At 47.9% G+C, this 9805-nt stretch overlaps 1 long non-coding RNA gene across 1 annotated transcript; it reads left to right on the top strand.

The window, feature by feature from the left end:
• Positions 1 to 236: 236 nt before the first annotated feature.
• LOC127299007 (uncharacterized) lies at positions 237 to 8559 on the top strand. The gene is made up of 4 exons (XR_011744549.1): positions 237 to 323; positions 1265 to 1378; positions 2196 to 2356; positions 8116 to 8559. It is a non-coding gene; the product is annotated as an uncharacterized lncRNA (long non-coding RNA).
• The last annotated feature ends 1246 nt before the right edge of the window (positions 8560 to 9805 follow it).

Genomic DNA, 9805 nt, shown 5'->3' with positions numbered 1-9805 from the left:
CTATCTCCAGTAGGGTCATGAAAGTCTGAATCTTCCTATACTTACATTTCAGAGTATTGGCATTGAAACTCTAATAGGAAAACCATCTTACTAGTTTGCTTTGTTGCTTCAGTCTGAAGGTTAATCTTCTTACTAGTTTGGTGGAACAATTCGTTCCTAGCTGTGTATCCCTACTATTGAAGATCATAATATTATTGCGCTGTCTGTAACTTTCTATTTTCAATTCTTTCTTTATAGGATTGTGGAAGCATTGATCAATTATAGTGCACGAACAGTACAAGATTATCATGTTGGTGTAGGATTTCCAACTTATGAATGAAGAGGTGCAATTTCCTACTCCTAGAGATGCTCATTTGTTTGGCAAATAAGTGGTTATTTTGGTGTGAAAGAAATATCCATGTCATTGTTGTGTTGGTGCTGGCTACAATGGTATCTCTTATCTATTACTAGTGGGCATGCTAACTCGGTCACACCGAAACACAATCACCTTCTAATCTTTGCAAGTAGGTTAAACTTGTGTAATCACCTTTCATTTTTGTTCTTGTTTGGCTAGTTATCGATATGGTGTTTCTGGTTGTCAGGATCTTACTCCTAGTAAAGAATCATGTATTGTTCATTTTGTAGTAGCTGCAGTTGGGGAATTGCTTATATTTGCCATGTTGTTGATCTCTGTGCATTATGCTCTTGCTCAATACGGAATAAGTTGGGGATGAGTTTGTCTTTAGGTGGTGCACTGGGTCGTGTCCATCGTGCCACGGATGTGTGTACGTTTTGTGCTGTCCATTGTTGGTCATGACGTCCTTCTGGGCATGTTTCCCTTCCCCTGTGACTTATGGTTTGCATGTTTCCTATGAGGTTTAGACTTTGCTAGTGGTAGTTATTTCTGATTTGGTACTTTCCTTTGATCAAGTTTATGCCAAAGGAATAGAACTTCCATAATTGCCTACCATCTTGTTTGTGACGAACGATTTGTTTGTTTTGTCACCTAAATAGATCTGGCCCTTGGGTGTATGAACAGTTGGGTTTGGGTACCCTTTCACTTGCCTGTTTTGACAAATTAGAATGACAATATTTTTTTCTTGTTTTGAAACTAGATGAGTTTGTATTAGTCCAAACTAATTGAATGGTTTAGCTGCGGCTATCATTAATTGGTGGCTGACTTTGATATAGGTTTGTAAGTTCTTGTGTATGAAGTGCTGACTCGGTATATTTAAGTTGAACTATTGCATCTTGAGTTACTGATGTTGTTCAAATCATTGGGCAGTAGAAATAGGAACTAGTAGCAAGGTTGCGATTGGCTCAACTCTGCAGTGCAGTTGGCTTGAAGCATCAATCCAATGCATGACTTTTAAGAACAAGGACTCGACCATACGAAACTGTAAGCTCTCCTATCAATCGACAAATCTTAATTTGGTTTCTACTATCAGTTCATATAGAGGCCCATTGTGTATTATATTACTGAGAGTGTTGTACGATATAATCATATTATCATAGACAAAGCTGCTATATTTTCCTCATGTTTTCTGATAGTTGTACTCGCCATTTTATATGACATTGAAAAAAAAACAGAGCTGCATCGAAGGATGTACAGAAATATAGAACAATGAGTTCTCTCTTACTGTTGGTCTAGCTGTGCCAGCATACTGGTGTAATGAACTGATGAAGTTCTAAGTTGCGAGTGATAATATCAACAGTTTCATAATCTATAATACTCTTCATCTTGTGTATTGCAGTTTGTGCAATCCTGCAATAATAATAAGCAACTGCCAATGTATAATTTACGGTAGATGCCAGTACATGGTTCTGGTGGTATAAAATGAAGTTGAGATTTGGTGCATATGTGTGCTGTACCTAAATTTTGAAACATGGGCCAGTGAAGTACAAGGCTTTGAGATGAAATTCTCAGGGTACACTTTGGTAAATCAGGAATAACATATTACTCATTTTGCATTCAGCTGTCATGAAAAATAAACTTATTCCAGTTCTTAGAAACATGACTAAGTTTCAAAAAGTTTGATATATCGTTGCTTTATCACATTGCTGATTTTCCATTCAGATTTCAGATAAAATAAGTACTTATATTATTTTGTTCATACGACATGTTTGTCACTCAAGATCACTTTGCAGCCCATCTTACTTAAATACTGCACCTCACTAGAAGTACCCTAGAATGATCATCTTCACCTATGTGATAGGATCCTGCCGAAGCTAAGAAGCAAGATACATGGCGTCCCAAGTCCATGCTATTGTTGCTACCGTGTTCGTTGACAGATGCCGCTAGCTTTGCCACCTACAGAGGCGTCAGCGGGAAGTGGATGTCCAGAATGTGGAAGTGCAGCTGCCCAGTCACTCCTAGGTTTGTCCATGTCTCGCTTCAGAATTTTTGGGCTTGAATGTTTAGCTAATAACTTCAATCTGTTCATATACTCATGTGACAAGTTTTAGTTTAGAAAGGTCAAAGTGTGTGTTGATCTGCAGATATCCTGCATGAGAATGCACGTACTAAAACTATGGCTTGGTAAGCTTTGCTCCATTTGCTAGGCCATGTCCACATAGAATAGGATTTCTTCTTTTTTGCATGGTTGTGCAAAGTGTATAGGCCATCTCACTGCTTTTTTTCTGATAAGCACCAAGCTCCAGACTGGTTGTTTTTCTTACAGAACTCACATCAGGGCGTTGTTTATTTCTCATCTTATATTGGCATGACCCAACTTTTTGTCATCCATATGCTAACTGCAATGTTTGTGGTGCGTGGCCATCCTGCGCTGCTGTTGTGGTGGGTTTGGTTTGTTGGTGTACACTGAATTGCGGCTTTAGCTTGCCTGAGATGCATAAAACCAGTCCACTTCTACTATCCACAAGTTGTGATTGTTATTCTCCTAAATGAAAGCATTGGTTGCATCATCTCATGCTGGTTTTTTGAATATGATAGTAGCTGCCATTGAATCAATCCTTTCCAAGGCAGAAGGTGCCGCAAGATGAATTGTTAACGTATACCTTTTGTATACGCTGTGTATAGCTTAACATATAGGTTACCTACCGAACCTTTCCTTGTTCGGTACAGATATTGCTTGTAAACCAAGACATGTAACATATATAATGCTAATGAGAGGTCGCCCCTATTGTGTGGCGTTTTACCCAAACATACTTGTTCGCTTGGTATCAGAGCGAAACTCCCGATCCAATCTCACGATGGACACTGCACCGGCCGCCTCCGCCGGCACCACAGGCGCTCTCTCCACCAGCACCCTGCCCGCCCTCGACAACAGCACTTCGGGCGCCCTCATCTCCGCCACCCTGCCTGCCGCCCCTTCCTCCTCGGCGGTGCACGTCGCCAGCGTTCGGACGCATGTCCCTGTGACGCTCGACCTGAAGACGTCAAACTTCACCAAGTGGCGGATGCTGATCCGCGTGCTGCTCGGCAAGTACGACCTCCTCGCCCACGTCAACACTGTTACCGCTGCCGACGCCCGCAACCCCGACTGGACTCGCGAGGACTACGTCGTCCGGTCATGGCTCTATGGGTCCATCTCCGATGAGATCCTCGACATCATCATGGCGGAGGAGCAAACCGCGCAGGAAGCGTGGGCCGCCATCACCAACCTCTTCCTCGACAACCAGATGACCCGTGCCGTCTACCTCGAGGCGGAGTTCCGCGGCATCGTGCAAGGAGATCGTTCCATCACCGCCTACTGCCACCGTCTCAAGTCTCTATCCGACGCCCTGCGCGACGTTGGCACCCCAGTGACCGACCAGGCGCTCGTCCTCAACTGCCTCCGCGGCCTCAACCCTCGGTTTGCCGACATCACCACCATCGTCACTATGCAAAACCCTCTACCCTCTTTTGCGCAGACCCGCTCCCTCTTGACGCTGCGGGAGACACAGCTCGCCCACGCCAACCTCCCGAGCAACCAGACTGCGATGTACGGCGCCCACTTCAGCACCAACGCCGGCCCCTCCTTCAACAACGACAACCGTGGCGGCGACCGCGGTGACGGTAGCCGCAACGGCGGCGGCGGTAACCGGGACGGCAATGGCAACCGTAACGGTGGCGGCTACTACCGGAAGAAGAAGAACGGGGGCGGCAACGGAGGGAACTACAACACCAACTCCTCCGGTGCGCCTCGCCCCAGCAACTACGAGCGCGGCGAGTCTTCTCGCGGCAACGCTCCCTCTGTTGGCCCATGGGTGTGCTTCAACCCCTACACCGGGCAGGCGCAACAGCTCCAGGCGCCACCAGCTGTGCGCCCTAGCGGCGCTGGCCTGCTCGGCCCGCGTCCAGGCATGTATCCTCCAGCGCAGGCCTTCACGTCGCTCGCGCCCGCGCATGGCCAAGCTTTCGGCACCAACCCGCCGCCAATCCCTGGATACGGCGGCACCTCACCCAGCTGGGACTGCTCCGCCCTCATGGCGGCTCTGAACAACGCGGCCTCAGCCTCTACTGTCGGTGAATGGGTGATGGATTCTGGCGCCACTGCACACATGGCGTCCGACCCCGGTATGCTTCATTCCCTCCACGAGCCTACTCCTTTTTCCCAAGTCACGGTAGGCAATGGCTCTACATTGCCTATCTCTCATATTGGTCACACTTCTATTCCTGCTTCCGCTCACAACCTTCTGCTCTCAAACGTCTTAGTAGTGCCACACCTAGTCAAAAACTTGATCTCTATTCGTCGTTTCACCATTGATAATTTCTGTTCCATTGAATTTGACCCGTTTGGTTTTTCTATTAAGGATCTTCGCACCAGGGCCGTGATCATTCGCTGCAATAGTCAAGGGGACCTCTACGTCTTTCCATCCTCGGTGCCACATCACTCCGCCCATGGATTCCTCGCCACCTCTACCAACACCGAGCTATGGCATCGTCGCCTTGGTCATCCGGGTCGTGACACCATGTCACATCTTCATAAGAAGTCTTTTATTCCATGTAATAAGGCAGCCTCGCATGTTTGTCACGCCTGCCAGCTTGGCAAACACGTGCGCTTACCATTCACTAGGTCTACGTCGTTTAGTGTCGTGCCTTTTCAATTAATACATTGTGATCTTTGGACCTCTCCTGTGTTGAGTAATTCTGGTTTCAAATACTACCTTATTATTGTCGATGATTTCTCTCACTTCATGTGGACTTTCCCTCTTCGCCGCAAATCCGACACTGCCGACACCCTTATTAACTTTGTTGCCTATGTCCGCACACAATTTTCACTGCCCCTCGTTGCCATGCAAGCCGACAACGGGACTGAGTTTCTCAACTCCACCGTCACCTCCCACTTCACGACCCACGGCATTCGCCTTCGCCTCTCCTGCCCTTACACCTCCGCCCAAAACGGCAAAGCCGAGCGCGCCATCCGCACGATCAATGATGTTACTCGCACGCTCCTCTTTCAATCTTCCATGCCGCCATCCTACTGGGCCGAAGCGGCAGCTGCGGCAACACACCTTATTAATATACGGCCCTCCCAACCCATAAATTTCGACATTCCCTATCACCGCCTCCACAAGACCTACCCTGACTATGGTGCCCTCCGCGTGTTCGGCTGCTTGTGTTACCCCAACCAATCCGCCACAGCACCTCATAAGCTAGCTCCACGCTCCACAGCATGTGTCTTCCTTGGTTATCCTAACAACCACAAGGGCTATCGGTGTCTTGACATTAACACTCGACGTATAATCGTCTCTCGTCACGTGGTATTTGATGAATCGGTCTTCCCTTTCTCCACCTCTCCTGACCGATCCACTAGCTCCACTTCTAATCTTGATTTCCTGCTAGACCTTGCTGCTAGTCAGCCTACTCTGGATGTCTCACGTCCTGTAACTCACGTACCTGGTCTGCATGTCCCTGTACGTCCCGCGGATGCAGCAGCCACCCCGTGCTGCTCTTATTCGCCTTCTGGGTCGTCTGGGTCTCCGTCCACGCCAACCTGGCCGTCCCCATCGGCTGGGCTCTCCCCGCAGTCTCGCTCTCCCGGTCCAGCCCTCACATCGCCAGCTTCTTCGCCGTCGCTAACTCCCTCGACGACCGCGAGCACGCCATCACCTCCCGTCCTCGTTCACAGGCCTCCCTCTCCATCCAACACCCATGCCATGCAGACACGAGCCAAACGGGGGCTCTTCCAACCAACGGACCGTCTTAATCTGTCCGCTACCCACTCTTCAGCCTCTCCAATTCCGAAGACATACCGGGGTGCGCTGCATGATCCACATTGGCGCCGCGCCATGCACGATGAATTTGAAGCTCTCGTTACTAACGAAACTTGGACACTTGTCCCTCGACCTCCTCGTGCTAATGTTGTTTCAGGGAAATGGATCTTCAAACACAAGTTTCATTCAGATGGCAGCCTTGCTCGGTACAAGGCGAGGTGGGTGGTTCGTGGCTTCTCTCAGCAGCCGGGAATCGACTTCGATGAGACATTCAGTCCCGTCGTCAAGCCGGCCACGATTCGCATCGTCCTCAGCATCGCCGTCTCCCGCTCATGGCCTATCCACCAGCTCGACGTCAAGAATGCCTTCCTACATGGCAAACTTGACGAGGAGGTCTACTGCCAGCAGCCGCCGGGGTTCGTCGACCCTCGCTGCCCCGACTACGTGTGTCGCCTCCACAAATCACTCTACGGCCTCAAGCAGGCTCCGAGGGCATGGTACCAGCGGTTCGCTCACTTCGCACATCGCCTCGGCTTCGTTGCTTCGAAGTCGGATGTCTCTCTCTTCATCTACAAGAGTGGACACGAGACTGCCTACATCTTACTCTACGTGGACGACATCATCCTCACCGCCTCCTCGGCCACACTTCTTCGAGATATCTCGCAGCGACTCCACTCCGAGTTTTCCATGACCGATCTGGGTGATTTATCCTTCTTCCTCGGCATCTCGGTCACTCGGACTTCGTCAGGCATGGTCCTTTCTCAGCGCCAGTATGCATTTGAGCTTCTACAGCGGGCGGGTATGGTTGAGTGCAATCCTTGTGCCACTCCCATTGATGTCAGGAGTAAACTATCGGCCACTGATGGTGCCCTTCTCGCCGACCCTACGGAGTACCGCAGTTTTGCAGGGGCTCTTCAGTATCTCACACTCACTCGCCCCGACATAGCACATGCCATTCAGCAGGCTTGTCTCTACATGCATGCCCCTCGCGAGCCCCATCTGAATTTGGTGAAGCGGATTCTTCGATACCTCAAAGGAACGCTCGACCTTAGCATGCACTTCACGAGTTCTCCTTCGACATCCCTCACTGCGTATTCGGATGCTGATTGGGCCGGTTGTCCAGACACTCGGCGGTCAACCTCTGGTTATTGCATTTACCTTGGCGATAACTTGGTCTCCTGGTCGTCCAAACGGCAGACTACAGTATCTCGCTCGAGTGCGGAGGCTGAGTACCGGGCCGTTGCACACGCCGTTGCGGAGTGTTGCTGGATTCGACAACTTCTTGGCGAACTTCATCAGCCCTTGGCCGCCGCCACTGTAGTCTTCTGCGACAATGTCAGCACTGTATACATGGCTTCTAACCCAGTCCAACATCGTCGAACCAAGCATATTGAGATCGACATTCATTTTGTTCGGGAGAAGGTGTCACTTGGACAGGTTCGTGTTCTACATGTGCCTTCTGCTCACCAGTATGCTGATATCATGACAAAAGGACTGCCCTCTCAGCTGTTCACTGATTTTCGATCCAGTTTATGCTTGCGATCAGCCGACGCACAAACTGAGGGGGGATGTTAACGTATACCTTTTGTATACGCTGTGTATAGCTTAACATATAGGTTACCTACCGAACCTTTCCTTGTTCGGTACAGATATTGCTTGTAAACCAAGACATGTAACATATATAATGCTAATGAGAGGTCGCCCCTATTGTGTGGCGTTTTACCCAAACATACTTGTTCGCTTGAATCAATCCTTGCCAGTCACATGGTACTGATGCATGTTCTCAATAGGATATAGTAAATAGAAGTGATAAAAATTGGTTAATAGGAATGTTGTTTCTTCTCCATCATCATATACCTTGCAACAACATGAAGTGACGTATGGCCTAAACCCAAGAATTGATATTTGCTACTGTTGTTTTTCTTCTTTTTAAGATGGTCAGAAACCAGTGAGTAATGATGTTTTGTTCTTGTGCAGCTGGAACCTATAGCTCATGAAGCCTGATGCATCTTGGAAGGAGGCTGGAAGACCAAGGGGGAACACATCATATATACCCTTGTTCGCTGTGCAATATCTATGCCATGGCAGCAGTGACCTTTATAGCACCTTAGTATATGTGGCCAGCACAGGATTCAGATTCGAGAGCATCTTGTGACGCCGCCTTAATGTTTTTTATGTAACTATTCGAGGATTGTTTGCGGAAACTAACTTCCATTGAAGTTTGTTGTTTGATATTTTGGTCTATCAGTTTGATTAGACATTGGTTGCGGTTGTTTATTGTAAATTTGAATGTCAAATGAGTTGTGTCATGTGGTCTCGAGTCTATTTTGATGTATATAATCCTGCTGTGTGTTCTGGATGTCCGAAAAATTTGTGGATGTCATGCCGAATTTTCGAGGTGAACATCAGAGGCTTGTATCTGAGCAGATTCATCCATTTAAATCATTCTTAGTGTTTTCTTTATTAAACTTGTATGAGTGATGGTTATAAGTTGGAAAACTAGAACCCAACTGATTGACTCTTATGACGAGTTACTGCGTTGTCATGTGGTAGAAATTATTCTTTGATTTGGAAGTTTGTACTAGCAGATTGCTGATGAAAATTATTTGATTAGAAGGAAAAGACGATGGGTCTTACTACTACTACCTTGTTCTAAAATAAGTATTGTATCTTTAGAAGTGTTTTAGTTATAGATAGATCCATCTCGTCTACAGTACTAGTTTCCGACGAGGGGTACAAGGCTGTCTTGATTTCTCTCGGAGCTGACCAGGACCGGCGGTTTTGGCCAGGATTGAGATCCATGTACGTAGCTGACTAGGACCTTGATCGACTAGCACTGTCGCTTACAATGGCCCACTCATGATGAACTGCAACTCATACGAGCCTGCCGATGCACTGATAACGAAATGTGCATAACCTGTTTCATACAAAATGAAGGAGAACGGATCGGCGGTCTCCCCGGCGATCAGCCACGGCTAGGCATGGAGCACCACACGGCTCCCTTGGTCGTGGTATTCCCTGCGTACGCAGCAGGCTTCCCGTGGTCGTGTGTCAAGGACTAGCGGTACTCCACCATTGGCCGCGTCTGGATCGACGAGCTCTGCGTAGCGCCGCCGCGGCTACTCCATAACGGGAAACATGAATCCATGCATATACTGGGGCAAATCGCCAACCAAAAGATCAGTAGATCACCATGGTTATCTCTAACGGCCACACCCAATATTGCGTGAGTCTCGTGTGGCGTACAGCCTTCATGCAGCATCACAAGTCAGCAGATCAGCAGCATCACAAGTCAGCTTCGAAAAGCCCACTGTCGGCAATTATTCTGCAACCTGACATGCAGATCGTCGGAATACCTGCTCCGTGGTCATAGGAAGTCTTGTTCCTCTGGTTTCTTACAATTGTTTCATCAATTCCACGAGACTACAAAGATTTCTACTCGATCATGTTTTTATAGCCTCTCTTGTTTTAACTGGGGAGGCCCAATGCGCTGATGAATACTTGTGTTGTTCGCACTTTATTATTCTTTTTATCATCCATTATTTTTTTTCTGTATTTATCAAAATGTCCAGAAATATAAGAAGCTTGTTGTCAAAATTCTGTAACACTAGTGTCATGCTACAAAATGGCTAGCAAGGGAGCACTAGATTGTGTGTTTGCAGTTGCA

This window comes from Lolium perenne, chromosome 5, assembly GCF_019359855.2.
Source record: "Lolium perenne isolate Kyuss_39 chromosome 5, Kyuss_2.0, whole genome shotgun sequence".
NCBI lineage: Eukaryota > Viridiplantae > Streptophyta > Magnoliopsida > Poales > Poaceae > Lolium > Lolium perenne.
This window is presented reverse-complemented; position numbering and strand designations above follow the sequence as displayed.